Here is a 22,885-nt window from a genome sequence, read left to right on the forward strand (position 1 = left end):
GGGGATGCATTGGGAAAATATCATCCAATAGGGTGATACGAAAACGAAAAAAAAACCTCTCTAACCTTAATGAGACAGACTTCTAGTGACGTCAGTTCGGTACGACGTGGTCTAATGGTAGACCCAAAAGTTTCGAGTTCGGATCCCGGGCTCGGGACCCTAAAGTTGTCCTCTGACCACCCACCTGCCCCCTCATGTCCAACCTAGGGTTGTCCTCTGACCACCCACCTGCCCCTTCATGTCTAAAACATGCACAGGGGGGGGGGGGGGGTAGAAAGCACAAGTCTGGCAGAAACCTTTTGTCTAATGGCTGGTAACCTTGGAGACACAAATGTTCAACTCTAAACCCTGTTTAACTCTTAACCCGGTATTGACCTTATAAAAGAGGGACGCCATTGCCTAATCCCAATCCTAACCCTAGACCTATCACTATACCAGCCGGCACTTAACCATACTGTATCTATTAATGGCATTATTACAAAAAAAATTCTAGGCTTGAGTATGTCTGATGCATGCGTTGAAAAAATCGTTGAAATAAAACTCCATTGGTTACTGTAAACACATTCGGTGTGAGCGAAGCAACCTTTCAGCGGGTCTAGCGTCCGCTCACATCATGTTGAAACTAAAACCGTGAATTACGTCATCAGTTGCTGTGTACACTCATCGCTGCCACAAAACAAACATGAATATTTCCGGTTCAAATAAAAAAAATTGTTTTAAGTAGTGGTTGTCGATTAACAACTCATTAATATTAACGGTTTTGTTTATTTAAAAATTAAACATTACAATGCAACGAACTCCATTGTTTAAAATAGAAAGTTTTTTTCTATGCCCTGACAATGTTTCGAGTGGATGTTAAAGTCAGTTGCAGTTTGTCTGTTAAAATTTAATCGGCGTGGAGTTCTGTTCATACGGACTGAATTTGTTTTACTAATGGGCTTTAGCGTAGGACCGATAACTCTCGCTACCCGGAGAGTTATCGGTATTTGTATTGACAATATGCACGGGGTTGAAACATTACGATATGGTGAAATGTGTGAAGGATCTGGGTGATTGGGTGTCAAAGGTTTGATGGGGGGTGGGGGCATGTCAGTCTAGGGTGTGGGGGTGGGGGAATTAAAAAGTAAAATAATTGGAATTGTGTAGTGACATGCTCTAAATGTACTGATCAGAGCTTGGATAGATCCAGTGAGTCAGGTACCAATCGTTGCTGGGTACAAATTAGAGCTGGGTGGACCCAATGAGTCAGGTATTAATAGCTGTTGGGTACTAATTAGAGCTGGGTACCAATCTGAGCTGGGTGGACCCAGTGAGTCAGGTACCAATCGCTGCTGGGTACCAATTATAGCTGGGTGAATCTGACACGACCCACAGAAGATCCGAACACGACATGTTTATGTTAGTAGTCCAGTGTCCAAGCTCTCGACCACACCATCCCATCTGAACCGCATAAAATTTGCACGACTTAGAGCTGCAGTACATACTAAATCCTCTTATTTTTAATAGCTTATCCTTTAATCCAGGGTGATTATCTAAAATAACGAAAAGCCACTTTTCTTTACTCCATACCTGATTTTCTAACATAGATTATTCAGGTTTTTTTATCCAACAAAATGACACCAGAAGCCACTGGAAGAGGATAGCAATCAAAATAATTGAAACAATAAATGTTACAAAGAAGGTATTTTTAATGAAACGTTAACTATCAACTCTGTACAATTCTCATTTTTATTTTTTTAATCTCGATGTTTAATTAACGGAGACATGTAGTCGATACGTCAGTTGTGATGTTTGTTGGTAAAGGTTATTGTAATGGTTCAGTTTTGATGTTTGTTGGTCAAGGTTATTGTGATGGTTCAGTTTTGATATTTGCTGGTTAAAGTTATTGTGATGGTACAGTTTTGTTATTGTTATTGTGATGGTTTTATTGGCCTGCTATGGCCATCAAACAGTCATATAATAAATTTAAAAAACTCGTGTGATTGACGTGGCCAGGGGATATAACGAGATTGCTTTCCGAGGGTTTGAATCTGTTTCCGGGGTCAAGTCATAAATGACGCACACGACGGGAAAATACCCGACTTTAGCTCTGGGAGGCTCGATAGCTAGGGACAACAACTGTTCTATAAGAGACAGCTCCAAAATTAAACAACTGCTGCCTTGTAGCTTGTTCTTGGTTGGACAAAGGCTATGGAAGCAAATCCTAAAAGAATCGCAGGCTGAAATCGGAGTCAACGGGCTATATGCGCTTAACAAGTTGACACGTAATACTTAATTGTGTTGGAGGGAATCCCTTCCACCGCTAGAAGATCCACCACTAGAAGATCCACTGCTAGAAAATCCTCCACTAGAAGATCCACCACTAGAAGATCCACCACTAGAAGACCTGGGAGATTAAAGGCTGCTAGATTTATGTTAATCACACAATCCAATGTCGAAAAAAAACTTTAAAAAAAAACCTCTAGTTTATCTGCTCTATGGACTTATAATTCTAAAACGGCATTTTATCATACACCACTAAGTAGAGAGACGAAAGAAGAGATAACTGTCATCTTCCTTCAACGATAGCCTCTCCAAAACACAACAATCCAGAAAGTTTATTTTGAGATCTTACAAAATCATCTTCCCCCAACCGTAAACAACAAATCTAAGCAATTAACAACAACACAAACGCGTCCCAAAACACTTGACCTAATTTACCAAATTGCCGATGTCCAGGCAGCACTTATGTCCGACCAGACGAGATATGGATGGTGACATCAAGCTACTGGAAACTTCTGGAAACTTTCGAGCTAATTATGGGAATAACAAGAGAACACTCTCATGTCTGGCTAATGGAATCAGAAATTCGGTGACATCACTTACAGGTGTGATGACCAGGGAATGAGGAGGCGATAATTTAGACGATAATTTAGACTTTAAATTAGAAAATAAATTAGAAGATACATTACACGATAAATTATACGATAAATTTGACAATAAATTCGACGATAAGTTTTACGATAAATTATACTCTTTGATAGCTTTTAAAACAGCTAGAGTGCTAGAGGAATATAACAGCTGTGGTGTAAGGTATATTTTATTAATAAGGTCGACAACTTATACTCTTTAAAACCTTTTAAAACAGTAAGAGGAATATCACAACAGCAGTGGTGTAGGGTGTATTTTATTAATGATGTCGACAACACATGCAATTGAAAAAAATATTGCATTACAAAGGGATATGTAGTGTGCGATCTGTAAAAGACAATTATCTATCCCATTCGTGAGTTCATAGACCGCTGTCTACTCTCAGACAAGGAACCAACCAATAGTTCACCGTCAACGGCCAAATGATAGAGCGACCGCTAATACTCTTGTTAACTTCGGTTTTTTTTTAAATTGAGTTTTGGAAATCTTTGAGTTAACTTGTAATGACTCACCTAAAGTCTAATGAAATTAAACATTAGATACTCTTGCATTGTCATCGAGAAGATTTTTCTAAAGGGTGGAGTAGAGGCAAAATGATTGGGCATCCCTTTATAACGTAAAAAAACAATATATAATTAAAAATCGTTCCATTATTAGTTCATAACTCTATATGAGAATGTCTTTAAGAAGTATTTCATTTTCTTAAGGTTAAAAGTTAATTAAACATATAATTTAACGTTTTATAAAGATTGGAAATTAGCATCATGAGGCATAAGTCATCACGTTCATTCTTGGAACGATAACTCCGCTAAGCAATTATTTCATGCAAATAACAATAATATGCATCTACAATGATTGTATCCCGCATTTCTTTGTCCTTATTTATTAACCCGCTTTGAAGGCATGTTATGTAAAGAAAAAAAATTCTTTATGATCGAGATTTATTTCGTTTTGAAAATACGAGAGCGTAGGAGGTTATATACATGTATTGTACAGAGATAACAACATAATAATGTAAGGGGAGTCCCGTTGATTGCCAGCTGTTAATCGGAAATTTCCTATACGTTTTGTATCTAAATATAGAATGCGTATGCCATCTTCGTTTGTGTGTGACCTTTGTGCGTGTAGAAAAACTGGTCATCAAGTAAAGGTTATTTCCAGGGCTATTGTTAATTTTTTTTTTCTTCGTGGTTTCTCTATCATCATAGATGTTTGAAATATCTCATGTGGCCGGGCTAAAAAATGTACAAGCAGGGAAATAACTCTGATCTAAAGAGCAGTGTAAGGTGGGCTGTGAACTAGGTTTTGTTAGCAGCCTAAGTTTTGAACACCTCAGCAGCCTAAGCCTCAAGTCTTAGCGCCTCTGGTAGCAGCCTAATACTAGATTCCGAGCTCCTCAGCAAAAGCCTCCCGTATTTGAAAAACCAGACACTTTTTTTTGCAGGTCAGACAAGCACATCGCATCAGAGGCGTAGCGAGGGAGGGGGGGGGGCACATGTCCCCGGGCGCCGATCTTAGGGGGTGCCAAAATGGGTTGGAAAAACAAATTGAAAGGTTGAGAGAGGGGGGGGGTGCAAATCGAAAGCTTGAGGGGGGGTGCAAATTGAAAGTTTGTCCCCGGGTGCCGGGAAGGGTCGCTACGCCTCTGCATCGCATACAAACTGGGAGGTTTAAAATAGCCATGTTTGCCCAACTTATTCCGGTGTTGGCTGATTTTATTACGCACCTTGAAAGAAGGAATGAAAAAAAAAGTCTTTGATACGAGTAACCGGAACTCAGTTCTATGTCAGGTTCCTCTTCGACTGACCAATCAATATGAAGCATTAGCTTTATTTCAACTAATGTTTTGTTCTAAATTAAAACAAACTCAAAAGTTATTACAAAAACGTTAAGTGTGTGTTAATGACAACTAAATAAATTATATTTAAAACTTGTTATGTTTAGCCAAGTCTTTTGAAGACAGCGTTTTTTTTTATGGGGGCTAGAAAAGCACAATGGCGATCGAACGTTTTGAGAAACATCTATTGAACTTTAACCTTTTCTTTGATATTTTGTTTTAAACATTATGAAAGGTGGCTTGATGGAAATGTAATGGAAATGTAAAATGTAGTTGTCGTTTTTTTTACAAGGCAGGCATCACATCTTATATTTGTTTTACTTCTTAGTTTACGGATTATGGAGATTTTATTTTAGGCACACGGCTTCAATGCAAGAGCCAGCACTTCTAGAAGCCACAAAGCCTAAGCTATAGCCACAATTTCGAACATCGAGCCACCAAGTCTAGAGCCACAAAGTCTAGAGCCACAAAGTCTAGAGCCACAAAGTCTAGAGCCACAAAGTCTAGAGCCACAAAGTCTAGAGCCACAAAGTCTAGAGCCACAAAGTCTAGAGCCACAAAGTCTAGAGCCACCAAGTCTAGAGCCACAAAGTCTAGAGCCACAAAGTCTAGAGCCACCAAGTCTAGAGCCACAAAGTCTAGAGCCACCAAGTCTAGAGCCACAAAGTCTAGAGCCACAAAGTCTAGAGCCACAAAGTCTAGAGCCACAAAGTCTAGAGCCACCAAGTCTAGAGCCACAAAGTCTAGAGCCATCCACAAAGTCTAGAGCCACCAAGTCTAGAGCCACAAAGTCTAGAGCCACCAAGTCTAGAGCCACAAAGTCTAGAGCCACCAAGTCTAGAGCCACAAAGTCTAGAGCCACCAAGTCTAGAGCCACAAAGTCTATAGCCACAAAGTCTAGAGCCACAAAGTCTAGAGCCACCAAGTCTAGAGCCACAGTCTAGAGCCACAAAGTCTAGAGCCATCCACAAAGTCTAGAGCCACCAAGTCTAGAGCCACAAAGTCTAGAGCCACCAAGTCTAGAGCCACAAAGTCTAGAGCCACAAAGTCTAGAGCCACAAAGTCTAGAGCCACCAAGTCTAGAGCCACAGTCTAGAGCCACAAAGTCTAGAGCCACCAAGTCTAGAGCCACAAAGTCTAGAGCCACCAAGTCTAGAGCCACCAAGTCTAGAGCCACAAAGTCTAGAGCCACCAAGTCTAGAGCCACAAAGTCTAGAGCCACCAAGTCTAGAGCCACCAAGTCTAGAGCCACAAAGTCTAGAGCCACAAAGTCTAGAGCCACAAAGTCTAGAGCCACAAAGTCTAGAGCCACCAAGTCTAGAGCCACAAAGTCTAGAGCCACAAAGTCTAGAGCCACAAAGTCTAGACCCACAAAGTCTAGTGCCACAAAGTCTAGAGCCATCCACAAAGTCTAGAGCCACCAATTCTACCACCCGAGTCACAATGAGTCACGACAGACTCCGCTCAATCTCGACTTGCCTAATGACGCCATTAGTACATTTTAATTCTCCAAGACATTTTGTTTTTCTCTAATCGATCTCCCCATTCTCATTGATACCCTGCCATTCTTATCCTCGCTCCACTAAAACAAAACAAAAAGACCACGTCATTTATCTATATGCTAAACAACTTAAAATAAAATGCCCCGCATTCATTGCTCAATATTGGGGGAGAAATCTCCATCGATTTATGTCTCGATAATCAATAGAAATCGCACTTAAAAACACAACTCTTCTAACTGAGCGCTGTTTTAAGTATTCTTCGAATCTTTTCTCATTTAAATGTTCCAGCGCTACTTTTTGTATCGATAAAAAAAAAACAAAAAAAAAAACAACAAATGCATTGTCTGGAAGTCCAAAAGATAGGGTCTTAAACCAACACAATTGGATCAATATAGAGAAATCAGTGGGTTTTTTTTAGGGGGAGGAGGGTATTTTCAGATCGATTCTAAAACAACGTTTGTTAATAAACTTTACAGAAACGGAATTTTGAGCACCATTCATGTATGTTTCCCTAAAGCTCCCCTACAGGGATTATATTCACGATACTAAATACTTTGTTAAAGAGCACTTTACGGAATGAGAAAACCCTTGCTGGATTTATACGAAAACAATGGTACTGTATAAGAACTTGGCGTTTTTTACCGCGAGAGTAAACAAAGACTTGTAACCCTTGGGTTTTTTTCTGTTATTAGTTTTTAAAGTATTTGTGTTGTATTGAGTGGATTTTATAACGGATTAAAGCAGGTTTAGATAGATCCCAATGCTATGGAACAATGATGAGATTTTCGCCTAGAACTTTTATAATTGTTTAGTTATTTAAATTACTGAAGTGAAGAACTAGTTGAAGTTACAACGGTCGATTATAGACTGCTAAAATATTATGCCTTCTGGAGCTACGTTGAGTTTTTGCCTAGAACTTTTATAATTGTTTTGAAATTTTAAAAGTATGAACTAAAATAGCAGTTAACGTTTAGATGGTCAATCACAGACAGGTCAAATAAATTGCCTCCATGCTCAGTCGTGCCTACGACAGCGGTACTGTGTTTGATTGTTATATTGTAGGTCACGAGTTCTAATATAAGGTCCGAAAATCAGGGTATTTTTTTTTTTCGTTCTAAAAAGACGTAAAATAGCCACACGAATCTGACGGCTCTAGTGGCAGGTGAAGTAGAGTTCACCTGTTTTGTTACTTCGGTATGAAAAGGGAGATTGTGACCAGAACCCCTAACGTGATCAGATGTGAGTGGAATCGGTGACGTCCCACAAACATTCTACTCTCCCTTATTTTTTACTCCACTATCTCTTGTACAGCTAAAATGGCACTTTTTTTTTTAAATATACGAGCTGAACCGCGACGTAGCATAGGCCACTATCTAGTTGTTATATTTTCTACTTATCAACAATTCAAAATGTGTGAATTCGACACTACCCCACCCCACCATCATCACACAACCATCACAACCACCATCACCACACAACCATCACAACCACTATTGCCACACCACCATTCCAGCAACCCTCACCAGACTAGAACAATCGTTACACCCCCCACCCCACCCCATCCCGCCCAGTGAAAGTAGCCGTTTACAGACGACAATGAATATAACAAGCAGAACTTATTATCTCCCCTTAGTTTCAAATCGTTTGAAAACTAAATTATCTGCCCCTAATAGCCGTCACCTATCGAACCGGCTCTACCATTGTATACATTCGGGGTGAACCACAGTTCACCTGACAGGTGGGGATGAGGGTGGTGGCTAAGCTGCGTGGTGTTTTCTATGGTCTCCATGAAGAGAATTATATAATACGAGCTGACCCGCTGCGTATCAAACGCCGCTATTTAGTTGTATTATTTTCTACTTTTCAGTAATTCGAAAGCAGCCTCCTCTTAGTTACCTCCCCTAAGTTTAAAATAGTTTCAAACTAAATTATCTGCCCCTAATAGCCGTCACTAAACCCATCTCTACGATTGTAAATATTTAGCGTGAACCACAGCTCACCAGACCGTGTTGGGGTGGGGGTGGTTGCGATATGCCTAGAGAGGAAGAGAGGGGACTGCGCTTACAGCTTGTTTTCTAACGTCTCCAAGAAGAGAATTATATATATATAGATATATATATAGATACATAGATATCAACATGTATCTCAGCCTGTTATTTTAATTTAAAATATCGCTCCATCGATTCAGCCAACTCAATTAATCCCGGGCAAACAAAGAATCGTCCGCTGTTTTTTTTTCTAAGACTTTTTCTAAGACTTGTTTTGTTATGTCTTTGGTTCCTTACATGTTTGACACGCCCACTCCTGATATCACAGTGACGCCCTTTTCTTCCACCGTTCCGCTTCAGTGCACATGAACATGGAAGCCTCCAGTCTCAGTATTCAAGATGGCGAGACTGCATTCAAGATGGCTACCTAATGGCGCGTGAAATCATTTCTTCAGTCGACCGGTCGGGCACAATTTTCCGGCGGCGTTTTTTCCGGCATGCTAGGTGGACGGCTGGAATAGAAACCTGGTCGAAATTAGGAGCACGACCTTCACCTCTATCCAAAAAATGTGCCTCATGGCCGTTACTTTTTATCCCCCCCCCCCTTTTTTTTTTGTTTCCTCAAGAAAATGCAACACTGACCACTATTACATAATTAACTCTCCACTAATTAGACTATCGAATGTTATATATTTTCATCTGACCACCTCAAGTGTTGATTTTTTTCACGTATTTGTTTGTGCTAAAAACACATCTGTAATGATTTGCATAATAGCGCGTGTCTACCCATAATTAAATTGTGTCGCTGTTGTTATAAGCAGCAACAAATTTAATAACAACCCTCGCGCTGTCGATGATATACGATTGTCAACAGATTCGTGAATATCGCACTATTGCATACCTCAAGCAAATAGCACTCTAGGAATGTCGCATTATGTGAATCATGGTGTTGTTTGTGTACCATTTAGGCGGTACAATCTTCCGTAAAAAGAAATATTCTGTTAAAAGAAGGGTGGGGGGGGGGGGTCATCCATAAATGACGTAACGCTTTATTGAACGAATTCTATACACCCCTCTCCAACCCACTGTAACACATTGTCAAAAATTGTCTCAAAAATAACATTTAAAATTCAATTTCTAACATTATTTTTTTAATACAAATGTATGAAGTCATATTGTCTGAAACCCAACCCCCTCATTACAAAATTACGACCCCCCCCCCTTCCCGCTAGGAGTGTGTTGACATATAAGAACGACCCCCCCCCCCCCCCCAAATGTCTTAATTAAAAGTTACGGTTCGCTGAACATGATTCGACAGAAATCCTGCAAGTCAAAGATTATTTGTTTTACCGTGTTCGAGTGTGTCAACTTTTTAAATTGTTTTCAAGAGACGAAAAAAGCCCCACGTGACCTTGACGGTCGCCATCTTGCTCATTAAAAATTGCGTCCAAATCTTGAAATTTCTGTTGCGTTGATTTTTTTTTATCATTGCATAATTAAAGATAGTTCCCTTTTAGACCAAATGTGTGTGTATGTAGATTTGTGTGTTGAGTATGTTTGTATATAATATACATGTATTTGTGCGTGCCTCTATGTATATGTGTGTATACCTGTGTGTACTCGTGCGTGTGCTTATATGTGTGCCAGTGTATGTATGTTCGTGTGTGTATGTGTATGTGTGCATGCATGTGTAGATATGTGTATGAGTGTGTGTGTATGTGCGAGCGGATATGTGTAGTGCTATACCCCCGTCAAACTAGAAATTCCCATACTTCTCTTAATATCGAGGTAAACTGGTTGGGGGGGGGGGGGGGGGGGAGAGAGAGAGAAAGCATGTGGAGAAATAACTAAACATCCACTGAACATGGACGATAATATAAAGGGAAAGAACTCTTCACTATAAAAGTTAGACGGAGCGAGAATAACACGAAACAAATATCGGAAGACCAAGCAACTCTACACACAGAAATAAAAAAAAAAAGTATTGGTGACGACACTCAAGCGTAGAAAAGGGACGACCTTTACCCTTTATCGATGAACAACAGAACGTCTCCACAAATACAAAAGAAAAAACAAAGTTGGAGACAACCAATATTTCTCAGCAGCAATAACATTACTCACACTTAAGTTCAGTGCCCCCCCCCCCCCCCCACCCTCTCCTCTAACCTCTCTACAGTCAAACTATTTATTCTAAATTATATTTCAAAATTTACATGCAATAATTTACATAGCACGCGTATACCCGATGTCATCTTACAAAAAACTCACTCTAATGATATGCACGTTCACAGCTTAATGGCGTGGGTGGGTGGGGTGTAGGGGGGCGGTATAATCCCCGGGGACGGGATGTATCACACACACGTGATCAATGAACCCGCGGAGAAACGTCACAACAATCGCATTCACTTTTTGTCGTATTTGCATCAGTGATAGGCGGTGAGTAAAAATTGTGGGAAATTTGACATCTTTTGTTCCAGAGTTTGAGCGAGACAGCACGGCTAGGGAATGCGGGATTTGACGAATAGTTCCTGGACATGTTTTAAACATTTCCTTAAGACCTCTCAACACATTATAAAATCATAGAGTTTGGTGATTATCCAAAAGGCTACAATCAACGTTTTAAAACTTCAGGTTTATTCGTCTTAAAGGTTATGATACATAAGAAAAGTATGGACAGTCTCCATTGTTGTTGAGGATTGTTCTTGGACCTCGTTACCGTTGGAGCTTTGGTTTCCCGATACTAATGTTATAAACAAAAGTTGGTCAAACCTTGTCAAACACACGTACACACACACACACAACTACGACATCTACACCCACACAGCCACAAACACATACACACACACCGAAGCATAAATACACACAAAGCCACAAGCACATACCCACAAATCTATATACACAACCACACACACACGCGTACACACACCTACGTCATCTACACACACACACAACCACAAACAAATACACACATCTACACACACAACTCTTAATTAACTGCCCCCCCCCCCCCTTTCCTAAAGTCCAACCGCACATCTTTCACGAAAACTCGACACCCGAAGTTTTTTGTTTCGTTTGTTCTCCAAAAGGCGTCCACGTTTTAAAAAAACAAAATCCTGAACCTGTTTCTGCCCATAATTGCGTCATTGTTTTTTTTTTTTTAAAGAGAAATCACGGCTTTATCTTTTCTACCTCCCCACATCAGCCCCTCCCACCTCCCACACATCAGATGGGTGTCTTCTCCCTCTCACCCCCCCCCCCCCCCCCCCCCCCCCATCAGATGGGTGATTTCCCCCTCCCAACTCCCACACGACTTGTCCAGGAGGGCGTGACGAGGTGATAAATGCGGCATGGAACTTTTATCAATTAAAAAATTGCAATTAATGAAGGGGGAAAAAACGTAAAGTGCGGGGATTTCATTCGTAATAAGAAATATAAAAATGTCCACATTAACTGACACATTTTTACCGCGAAATTGTCAGGGATGAACTACTAGCAGTGATGTTTTAATCATCAAAAAACCTGTATGATTAGTGATTTAAAAAAAAAACGGGAAGGAGTGGGGGGGGGGGGGGGGGGAATTAGTTCCACGGTTCCACAAATTATGGTTCCTCAAGGGATTAGGACATGCAACCTCCAGGAGCAATCTGCTATTACGTTTTTGGTATAACGTTGACCTATGCTGTAGAACAGGAAGTAAGGTCCACCTATCCCCCAGTTTATGGTATAACGTTGCCCTATCCCCCAGTTCATGAAGTAACGTTGCCCTATCCCCCAGTTCATGATGTAACGTTGCCCTATCCCACAGTTCATGATGTAACGTTGCCCTATCCCCCAGTTCATGAAGTAACGTTGCCCTACCCCCCCCCCAGTTCATGATGTAACGTTGCCCTATCCCCCAGTTCATGAAGTAACATTGCCCTATCCCCCAGTTCATGAAGTAACGTTGCCCTATCCCCCAGTTCATGAAGTAACGTTGCCCTATCCCCCAGTTCATGAAGTAACGTTGCCCCATCCCCCAGTTCATGAAGTAACGTTGCCATATCCCCCAGTTCATGATGTAACGTTGCCCTATCCCCCAGTTCATGATGTAACGTTGCCCTATCCCACAGTTCATGATGTAACGTTGCCCTATCCCCCAGTTCATGAAGTAACGTTGCCCTATCCCCCAGTTCATGATGTAACGTTGCCCTATCCCCAAGTTCATGATGTAACGTTGCCCTATCCCCCAGTTCATGATGTAACGTTGCCCTATCCCCCAGTTCATGATGTAAAGCTGCCCTATCCCCCAGTTCATGAAGTAACGTTGCCCTATCCCCCAGTTCATGAAGTAACGTTGCCCTATCCCACAGTTCATGAATTAACGTTGCCCTATCCCCCAGTTCATGAAGTAACGTTGCCCTATCCCACAGTTCATGATGTAACGTTGCCCTATCCCACAGTTCATGAATTAACGTTGCCCTATCCCACAGTTCATGATGTAATGCTGCCCTTCCCTAACTAATGTTGATCTAAGCTTTGTCTGGCTATACACAAAAGACAGCATAGGGCAAATTCTTGGTTTGTCGTTTCATTAACTACCCTAGGCCTGAAATCAGCATTCCTTTTTACTCCTATACCCCTCCCCACCCCCACCCCCACCCCAACAACACACCTCTGCGTCTGTTACGCATGTATCAGTGAATCCCGGTCTTCTTAAACCAAAGAAGATTACCATTAGTTTAGACCCATCAACCTTTCAACAACCAAGAATACAGTTAGCTACTTGAAGTATAGATATATCAAATGTCTCAAGACACTTAATCACAACTGCCCGCTAATGGCGCCTGATAATTAATGACGTTTGATAATGAATGACTTCTGTGAGAAAACAAAATGCATGTCGCTATTTGGATTTGGCGATTCTAATCGCAGACGTCTTGATTTATTCAATACCGGCCATTACATTTACCCTTTAACCTCCCGACAGTGATACTAATCTAAATGCGTTAATTAGAAGGGTAAAAACTCCTCCTTAATTAGGTCTGTATGGTGTCGTTATCTCTCCTCTATATCAATAATTAGAAGTGTTTTTTTTTTCTTTAAAAAAAAAAAGAGACAAATCTAAAAAATTAAAAAAGAGGAGTTATCTCCCGTACCAAGGGAAATAATCAATAAAATTATATTTTGGTCAGGATTTAGATCCAAGGTATTAATTTACACCTCCCTCGTTATACTGCGACTAAAATCTCCGCTGGGCTCTAACAAGCTGGAGAAATTCTATCTGAGGATAGATTATTCTATTTGGGTACTTATTCTGTACGATTTCACCGACCCAGTGAGAGGGTGGATGGCGGTAGTTCTGGAAGACATTGGATTGTGGGTCGATGCATGGGTGGATTGTGAATTAATGTAATCCACACCTAGAAAAGAAAGTCACGAAAAAGCTATGGTCACACGAACACACATTTTTTTAAAAACTCATTTCTTTAGCAGGGATGAAATTTAAATCCCAGAGCTGGAACTTTTGATAACCCATTTCTTCGTTTGGTTCTAGATTTTTCAGGGGAAATAACCAAACAATTTTTTTTTAAATTTCATAAGTAAGAGTAAAATAATGGCCGTCATTTAGAAACGAAAAAGCTAGAAGAAAAAGAAAAGACCAGCTCTAACATCCAGTAAGTCTAACACAACAAATTACGTTACTAGTACATTCTAATCTAACTAAGTCGGCAGTCTAGAGAATTACATTACAAGTGTACCTTCTTGTAGTCTGGCTACACACAGATTTGGAAAGTAAACAATTCTCCAGAATGCTTAGTAACTCTAAGGTAGATCTGAAATTTTAGTAACTCTATCTATTACAATAAGGTAGATTTGAAACATTAGTTACTCTAGATACTACAATATGGTAGATTTAATCGGCTTTTGTGACATACTCTTCCATAATGCAGCAAGTATAAATCAGCCCACAATGTTGACCTCCTGTATGGACACGTCAAACTTGTATATCATCCCATCTATCGAGTCTAAACCCATTCACCTAGTAAAATAATGTATCACGTTTGGTAAAAATCAAAAGAAACTTGAGTTTTTAAATAACATTTTTCATATTCTTAAAAATAAATTCCTGTTACATTGCAAATATTCAAATAGTAACTCTATCTATTACAATAAGATAGATTTCAAACATTAGTTACTCTAGATACTACAATATGGTAGATTTAATCTGCTTTAGTGACAGACTCTAGCCCTACCTGTAAGTGAATATGTAATGTAATGTGTAATTATATCTTGTTGTATCTGTTTGACTTACATAGCCTGGTAGTAAAATTGGATTTTAAATGGCGCAGTGTCTATTGTCTAGTGCGACGAATTGACACACTTTAGCTCTGGAATAATTAATATTTGAGTGTAAGACTAGCTATCATATACTACAGGCTAATGTAGTTTTGACAGCTGATGTTAAATTTGTTCAAGCTTAGTGGGGTTAAGCTCACACAGCTTAAGTTAAAGTGGTCTAGTTGATGTGGTCTGTTTGGTCTAGTCGATGTGGTCTGTGTGGTCTAGTTGATGTGGTCTGTTTGGTCTAGTCGATGTGGTCTGTTTGGTCTAGTCGATGTGGTCTGTTTGGTCTAGTCGATGTGGTCTGTTTGGTCTAGTCGATGTGGTCTGTTTGGTCTAGTCGATGTGGTCTGTTTGGTCTAGTTGATGTGGTCTGTGTGGTCTAGTTGATGTGGTCTGTTTGGTCTAGTCGATGTGGTCTGTTTGGTCTAGTCGATGTGGTCTGTTTGGTCTAGTCGATGTGGTCTGTTTGGTCTAGTCGATGTGGTCTGTTTGGTCTAGTCGATGTGGTCTGTTTGGTCTAGTCGATGTGGTCTGTTTGGTCTAGTCGATGTGGTCTGTTTGGTCTAGTCGATGTGGTCTGTTTGGTCTAGTCGATGTGGTCTGTTTGGTCTAGTCGATGTGGTCTGTTTGGTCTAGTTGATGTGGTCTGTTTGGTCTAGTCGATGTGGTCTGTTTGGTCTTGTTGATGTGGTCTATGTGGTCTTGTTAAGTGGTCCATGTAGACTTGTCTATCAGTTCTATGTGGTATAGTCGATGTGTTCGTGGTGGTCCAAGTGCTCGTGTCGATGTGGTTCGTGTGGTCCTGTGGATGTGATCCATATGGTCCTGTGGATGTGGTCTATGTGGCCCGTGTGGTCACCTTAGTGCAGCCCACCACTCTCATTAACCACGTCATTCAAACAGTGACGATTGTTTCATCGTCCTTATTTCATTGTTTGTTCATTAATTATCTAATTAGGCTTTAAATATTAATTCTAACTCATTGTATTCGTTAATTTTGGCCTTAAATAATTTAATTTGTCCAATTATTACTGGGCATTTTATTTTGTCTGAATAAAGAAGCTGTTCTCACCACTGAGATGGGAGTGTTCAATAGGATGAATGTTTGTTTACTTTCTGGTGTGTCTCAATGAACAGCTGTTCGCAAACTGGGTTAGGTTGTTACTGTTGGTCATAATCGGTTGGTCATTCTTATTCCTGTGTGGGGAATAGGGATATGTATAGGGCTTGGTCATTGAAAGTTTGGGGTGTTAGTTGGGGTGTTAAAAAGGATTTATAATGGCTGTAAAGAGAAAATATATGTAAAGAAATAGGATGAATCTTAAGTAATCTCTTTGGATAAGAATATATATATATATATATATATATATATATATATATATATATATATATATAAGTTGTTTTTTTAATACATTTTTAATTAAACATTTCGTGGAATGGAGTTTTTCGTGATCACTATACGAAAATATGAGCACAAATGTTTTTAGCATAATGCCGAGGTGCGTTTAGAAAAAAAAATGTAGACTATAAATCTCGAAATAAATGTTTTTAAAAAATGAGCTAAAACAGTGCATTCCTGGGAAACCTATACATACATTTTAAAATACAAATATTCCAGTACATCATCATAACATCCCCACATTTACGACAACCCCAAAGAGTTTTGAATAGAACATAACGCCACATTTCTCAACACAATTTTAATATTTTTAATCAATCCTGATGAGATTCTCAATGCTCCCTGATATAATCAACAGTTTAAAATGCATATCTTATTTACAGACGTTTAAAAGGACATCCGAAATTTGATTTAGAAAAACAAATTAAGAACAAAACTTTTGGAAAGAAACTAATGAATAAACTAAAAAGTGAAAAGATATTTGAAAGCTAAAGAAATAATATCACACCTCTTGACCGAATTGTCTGTTTTAATAGAATTGTATATTAAGAAAGGACATTTTTTAATTTCTTGAGTACATTTAAAAATGTATCACATTTATAATTTTTATACGACTTCTATATTTTTTAATAACTAGGAATGTTTTAGAAATAATAGAATTAAGTTGTTTAAAAAAAATGTACCATATTCTTCATTCAGTTCGCTCTAGACGACAACGCTCTTGACTAAAAAAATTTGCTTTCAATGCGATCAGTAGTACAGTAACCCTTTTAAACATGGCGGTCCATGGTGAAGATGAAGTAGAGATCCCCTGTTTCTGTGATCATGGCATATGAAGGGATCATGTGGCCAGCACTATTCTCCTAATTGAGTCCTGGGAAAATCATCGCTCTACCGCTAGGCCACTCAGGCTTGTGATAGACCTATTTAAAAAAACCCACCCGACTTCCCTGTTCTCTGGTTTACTTCCCAGTGAGCGTGTTGTATGTAATATTTTTATTGTAAGTCCATATAATATCATGCTTATCATACGCGCCTGTCAGACTTTCAATTAACTGAACTACAGACCAAGTTAACACCAGTTAAAATATTGGAACGTTGTAATTATAAATTGAAACGTTAAATCAATATTTCACATTAAGAATTAAAAGCCTCCAAATAATTTAATAAGCAACAAGTTATTGAGATGTTTGCACTTCAGTCTAGTCTTCCGTCTCACCCAAGTTATTAATAGCTCTTGTGGAATTTCCGAAAAAGTTTCGACAATACTGATTTTTTTTAAATGACGCAATAAAAATTAATTACATTGGGACCAAATCGTGACCCAAACAATTTAGAAGAGAACAGCAGACTCTGGTATATTGGTGGGTTGGTTATTATAATGTCAATCATAGAGCAAGGGACATTTGTAATTGAAATCTGTCTAGCTAGTTTCAGTCTATCTACAGAGGGGGGGGGGGGGGCGGGGGCAACAACAACTACAGAAGTGGGTTCTGGATTTGGTGTCCATACAACAAACATACATACACACCTACTTATGTATATATATATATATATATATATATATATATATATATATATATATATATATATATATATATATATATATATATATATATATATATACACCCGGACTTGAGAATGTATGACGTCCCAGCTCCACCCAGTCAGTCCTAATAGGTAGCTGATTCACCTTAGCAAAGACGACATGACATTAAACAGACCACACAATCTCTCTTTATATGTCTTTAATTATGAGATTTCAAAACCTCGGTTTATATATTTGACATGAGTACTATTCCGTCTTTTTCTTTTTTTTTGGCACATTGATGGGCATCTAAAGGACACATATTTTTTTATTGAGCACACAAGCGGGACCTCTGTTTAAATATTCTACCGATGGGGCCCAACCATGTTCTAACTGAGAAAATTACGTCATCGGCATCCGTCAGATTACACGTTCAAAAGACGAGGGGGTTACATATTAAAGTCAGCGTTGATCTAGGTTTTTACAAGCTTTTATTTAACTCACTTCCTCGTCAGTCGTCAGTCGTCAGTCTAGACTAGACCGAAACGCAGGAGTGAAAATTCGGAAACTTCTACTTGACCGATACGATTCACACTTGGCACGTGGGTCAAGACATGAAGACAATGCAATCTGAAATTAAATTTGACTTAATTGGATACCTAATTAATTTTTTATGAATTAATTAAAATTTGGACCGAATTAGTAGGCATGTCTAGCCAACCACACCACACGCGTCATCACGTTCAATAGCTGCGCCATCACGTTACGTTCAATAGCTGCGCCATCACGTTCAGTAGGCGCGCAATGGTTTTTAGTCATGTAACTCTATTGTAAATAAAACATGTAAAGTACTGAAAAAAAATTCATAAAAAACGTTTTAATAACAAGCTTTTATGTAATAATGCACTAAAAAGTAGAAAATAAATTAGAGACTACTATTTAAATTACTATAAAGAAAAGCGTGGGTCTCTTCTCAAATATTAGTAAAGGTATCCAATCGGTACTAAAGTGACCCACGCTTTTCTTTATAGTAATTTAAATAGTAGTCTCTAATTTATTTTCTACTTTTTAGTGCATTATTACATAAAAGCTTGTTATTAAAACGTTTTTTATGAATTTTTTTTACAAGCTTTTATTTAACTCACTTCCTCGACAGTCTGTCTGTCTGTCTGTCTAGACCGAAACGCCGGAATGAAAATTGGGAAACTTCTACTTGATCGATACGATTCACACTTGGCACGTGGGTCAAGACATGAAGACAATGCAATCTGAAATTAAATTTGACTTAATTGGATGCCTAATTAATTTTTTATGAATTAATTAAAATTTGGACCGAATTAATAGGCATGTCTATCCAACCACACCACACGCGTCATCACGTTCAATAGCTGCGCCATCACGTTCAATGGCTGCGACATCACGTTCAGTAGGCGCGCAATGGTTTTTAGTCATATAACTCTATTGTAAATAAAACATGTAAAGTACTGAAAAAAAATTCATAAAAAAAAACGTTTTAATAACAAGCTTTTATGTAATAGTGCACTAAAAAGTAGAAAATAAATTATAGACTACTATTTAAATAACTAGAAAGAAAAGCGTGGGTGTCTTCCTTAACATTAGTAAAGGTATCCAATAGATACTAAAGTGACCCACGCTTTTCTTTCTAGTTATTTAAATAGTAGTCTATAATTTATTTTCTACTTTTTAGTGCACTATTACATAAAAGCTTGTTATTAAAACGTTTTTTTATGAATTTTTTACTTTTATGATCTGGTTTAGATTTAACTATTTTTCGCCATTTCAGAGGTATGTGGGTATGCAAGACGTATTTAGCCAATCTAACGCACACCGTTTTGCTATTTATATAAGGCGGATGTTTTTATCTCAGCTAAATTAAACAGGAAAAAAAAAAAAACTATATCCATCACAGGTTTCGGTTTCATTAAGGGCGATCACTCCAGTTTTCTGTTGTTTTTTTTTCAAAGCTGCGTTTTTTTTTTGTTCTTCCGTATCCAGCGTAAAAAAATTAAACTTCTACTTTGTTAATCAGCTGGCTTGAAGGTCTGTTTTTGCTGATATTTAGACTTCTAACTTGCTTTAATCAGCTACCTTGAAGGTCTGTTTTGGCTGATATTTAGACTTCTAATTTGTTTTAATCAGCTTGCTTGAAGGTCTGTTTTGGCTGATAGGCCCAGTTAATCATTGAATGACAAAATTAGCCGCTACCGACCAGCAGACGATCTGGTTTTTGTCGCGCAGTAATCTGCGCGTGGATTGGCTTGTAGCTGGTTATCATAGCCTGCCAGTTTTTAAAGCGTATCATTCCGCTAAATAAAATAGCGCCGCCGTAGGAATTTCTTTTAATCCTGAGCGAAGCGTTGTTGCATGCAGGGAACTAGCTTAGTGAAAATGAAATTTTCCTCGAACCTCATTAAGCAGTAATCACATGTTTTGATAAAGTCAGTATAAGAAAACAGAATGTTCTTTAATGTACGTAGATCTTACGTGAGCAACCAGGTGTTGAAAAAGAATCCTGCATTAGCATAGAAATATAAATGGCCGTAGTCTACGCAGTTTAAAATTTCTTTCTCAAGACAAAACAAAATAATATGTCGAAATAATATTGATCTGTATCGAATTTTTATAATTTTTTTTTAAAATAAAAGAGTGAACACATTTTATCCATTTCGATTACAAAGGAAATCTCCGCGACAAAAAAAAGTTTTAGTTTTTAAACTACATAGAGCAAGTGATCCTGACCTCAAGTGACCCTGACCTCAAGTGACCCTGACCTCAAGTGACCCTGCTCTAAGTGACCTCGCCCTTAAGCCTTAAATAGCCCTCTGGCCTTAAGCAACACTGACCTAGGATCTGCTCGCTTTCAAAAATTGTGTTTTTGTGTCAGTTTATAACGCAGTGTAAATTACGAATTGCCTATAAATTAAAACCAGGTGGTCTGGGGTAACAAGGGGGGGGGGCATGACGATATTTCTTAGAATTGTGGTTTAACACACACCGCACGGACCTTTAAAGGTTGAACTCTGGGACGTATGCAGGGCGAGTATGACTTCCTTTTTGATGACGTATAAGCTAAGAATGCAGCAAGTAAAAATCAGCCTACATTGTTGACCTCCAATATGGACATGTCAAACTAGTACAGCAGCCCATCTATCGAGTCAAAACACATTCATCTAGGAACATAATTTATCATGTTTGGTAAAAATCAAAAGAAACTTGAGTTTTACAAATAACATTTTTCATATTCTTAAAAATAAATCCTTGTTACATTGTAAATATTCAAATTCTGTTTTAAGTTTTTTCTTTTCAAATAAATGAAGTTTTTTTTTTTTTTTTTTTTTTTTTTTTCGTCTAGGTCGAACAGTGCGTTTCAGGTCACAGCATTTGCTCGTCAATTTACACGACTTCCGGTGAAGGAGACGGAGCGGAAGTGACAGCGGTTGTACCCCTTTGCTCATGCGCAGATGGACTGCATTGTCCAAGGGAGCCTGTGGAAAATTTGACTTTACCATTAGCAATGGTGAGATTGGTGTAGTGGTCAGTTAGTGGTCAGTTAGTGGTCAGTTTGGTGTAGTGTCAGTTAGTGGTGAGATTAATGTAGTGGTTAGTTAGTGGTGAGATTGGTGTAGTGTCAGTTAGTGGTCAGTTTGGTGTAGTGTCAGTTAGTGGTCAGTTTGGTGTAGTGTCAGTTAGTGGTGAGATTGGTGTAGTGTCAGTTAGTGGTGAGATTGGTGTAGTGTCAGTTAGTTAGTGGTGAGATTGGTGTAGTGTCAGTTAATTAGTGGTGAGGTTGGTGTAGTGTCAGTTAGTTAGTAGTGAGATTGGTGTAGTGTCAGTTAGTTAGTGGTGAGGTTGGTGTAGTGTCAGTTAGTGGTGAGATAAATGTAGTGGTTAGTTAGTGGTGAGGTTGGTGTAGTGACAGTTAGTGGTCAGTTTGGTGTAGTGTCAGTTAGTGGTGAGATAAATGTAGTGGTTAGTTAGTGGTGAGGTTGGTGTAGTGACAGTTAGTGGTCAGTTTGGTGTAGTGTCAGTTAGTGGTGAGATTAATGTAGTGGTTAGTTAGTGGTGAGGTTGGTGTAGTGTCAGTAAGTTAGTAGTGAGATTGGTGTAGTGTCAGTTAGTGGTCAGTTTGGTGTAGTGTCAGTTAGTGGTCAGTTTGTGGTCAGTTTGGTGTAGTGTCAGTTAGTGGTGAGATTAATGTAGTGGTTAGTTAGTGGTGAGGTTGGTGTAGTGTCAGTAAGTTAGTAGTGAGATTGGTGTAGTGTCAGTTAGTGGTCAGTTTGGTGTAGTGTCAGTTAGTGGTCAGTTTGTGGTCAGTTTGGTGTAGTGTCAGTTAGTGGTGAGATTGGTGTAGTGTCAGTTAGTGGTCAGTTTGGTGTTGTGTCACATTCTGCTTGAAGCGGCGTTAAGCTCCCATATTCTACACTGGAGTAGAATAAAATAAAATAATTCATTCTAAAAATATTCAAACGGTAGCATTTGTGTGTAAAAGACAATGTGCCATTCATCCCTGGTATTCTACGTTTGACAGATATGTTACAATACAAGAGAGAAGTCTGCGTTGTAAAAAAGTTAATACCACTCGCATATTTGTTGGAATGAAAAAAAATGAAGCAGGAACGGTAACTCCCGCATATCACGTAATCTCCTTTATCAAGAAAACAAGGGAATTAATTCAAAAGGGGAAATAACCTAAGGTTTTCTTGAATCAATTTTCCACTCTGTATGCAAGCATATATTTAGGGGTGCAGCCGATAGAATTTGTTCTTAAAATAGTTTGTTTATTTTCCTATATTTAGAGCAGCCAGTAGCTTGTAAGCATAAACCTTTTTATATAAAACTATCATGGTATAAATATAATGGTATAAACTTACAATCAACCCAAAAGTAATTACAAACGTAAAACATCACGAAATCACAATCAATTTAAAAGTAATTACTCAAGTAAAACATCACAGCAGAAATTACAAACAAAGAAGAAATTAAAAAAAAAACCACAACAGCAAAGAACTTAATCAACACAGAAAGTAGAAAAGTAAAAAAGAAACATCACAGAACATACAATTACTCGCGTGAATGAGCTATAAATAGACTGAAGTCTGCTAAAGTGCTAACTGTCCCTTAATCCATCGGTCCAGTGGTTCGCATGGCCAGTTGGGACGTTAAAAATCTGGCCAAAAAAAAAAACCAAAGACTGTGTGGACTGACCTCGATTGTTTTTTGATGAGGTTAGAATCGATTAGTTGACCTGTTACTTGGCCAGTTTAAGACAGGTTTTTGTCATGCCCAGAGCAGTGCAAGTATCCTATCGGATAGGTACAACTCTATTTCATCTGTTTTATACAATAGTGCAGTAGTTTATTTTCTTTTAAATTGAGT

At 38.7% G+C, this 22,885-nt stretch overlaps 1 long non-coding RNA gene across 1 annotated transcript in view; it reads left to right on the forward strand.

Annotated features, from left to right (window-relative positions):
- The window catches only part of LOC131941592 (uncharacterized), a 56,166-nt gene extending 35,151 nt beyond the window's left edge, over nt 1–21,015 (forward strand). The window contains exon 3 of the long non-coding RNA XR_009386660.1: nt 20,862–21,015. This is a non-coding gene — a long non-coding RNA (uncharacterized LOC131941592). The remainder of the gene's footprint in view (nt 1–20,861) is intronic.
- The last annotated feature ends 1,870 nt before the right edge of the window (nt 21,016–22,885 follow it).

This window comes from Physella acuta, unplaced genomic scaffold (assembly GCF_028476545.2).
Source record: "Physella acuta isolate Inbredline_101_S28 unplaced genomic scaffold, ASM2847654v3 ptg000366l, whole genome shotgun sequence".
NCBI classification, from domain to species: domain Eukaryota; kingdom Metazoa; phylum Mollusca; class Gastropoda; family Physidae; genus Physella; species Physella acuta.